This window comes from Arachis ipaensis, chromosome B08, assembly GCF_000816755.2.
Source record: "Arachis ipaensis cultivar K30076 chromosome B08, Araip1.1, whole genome shotgun sequence".
NCBI lineage: Eukaryota > Viridiplantae > Streptophyta > Magnoliopsida > Fabales > Fabaceae > Arachis > Arachis ipaensis.
The window spans coordinates 121,529,318-121,529,555 of NC_029792.2; positions in this window are offsets into that span (position 1 = coordinate 121,529,318).

Consider the following 238-nt stretch of genomic DNA (forward strand, 5'->3'; position numbering starts at 1 on the left):
GGTTGCCCTAGTTCGTTCACTAGTCTCTGTCTGTTTTTCTGTCATTAAAACTTTATAGACTTTTTCTTCGATTTTTATCTTTTCTTCAATTTTTTATCTTTTATTTATCTTTGCCTCACTAATATATTTTTACCACTCCCTAAGTGTTTTATGAAGATAATTATGAGATTCTGAGTTTAAAGTTGTCTTTCTAAAGCTTTTACAGAAAACTGCCTTTTCCGTATTATTTTATTATTTT